Genomic DNA, 802 nt, shown 5'->3' on the forward strand with positions numbered 1-802 from the left:
GACAAAAAAAAAAAGACTCCTACCCGTGTTTCTACCCTTGGTGTCACTGTTAGTAATCTGCTAACTCTTGTATTTAATGGAAGTGCTGCAATATATGTCATTTGGGGTGTTTATTGTCTTAATTTTGTAAAAATGTTTCATGCACGGTTGACATAGGTTTTTTTTTTTCATTTTTCTTTTTTTTTTTTTTCCTCCTTTGGTAAATTAATCAAGCCCTGGGGTCTTTGTAATTAGTTTTTTGGGTTGGTTTTTTTTTTTTTAAAGGAAAATCTACTGAAAGAACGAGTACTACCTAAAAGGATGCAAAAGCAACAACAACGACAACAAAAAGTTATATTTTATTAATTTTTGTACGTGTTGTGTTTGAAGTCTGTCTTAGGTATGAACATGGAATTCTCTAATAAAAACAAAGTCTTCGATCTCACGCACACCACCCTGTCATTATTACCACCATCTCTCCCTTTTCCAGGGGAACTTGCCATTCTTAAGGAGCAGAGAGTTGTAAAGAAAGCCTTGCTCCTCTCTGTACGACACCGTCTTCTAATCTGCAAGGACAAGCAACTCCAAGCACACGGAAGTTACAGTGGAGAGATAAATCTGGTTTTCCCTCTTTTTGTCTAATCTTAAATGGAAGACCTTTCACCAATAGTATTTCCTCGCTGACATTCTGCTTTAGTATCGCTCTTTTTTATTGTTACAGTACAAAGAGTTATGACGAAACGCTCTCCATATACATAATAAATCAAGGAAACAGGCAAAAATATGCTCTCATTTATCTACCAAAGATACCTAACATTTGCCT

The sequence above is a fragment of the Pygoscelis adeliae genome, unplaced genomic scaffold, assembly GCF_000699105.1.
Source record: "Pygoscelis adeliae isolate BGI_AS28 unplaced genomic scaffold, ASM69910v1 Scaffold338, whole genome shotgun sequence".
Taxonomy (NCBI): domain Eukaryota; kingdom Metazoa; phylum Chordata; class Aves; order Sphenisciformes; family Spheniscidae; genus Pygoscelis; species Pygoscelis adeliae.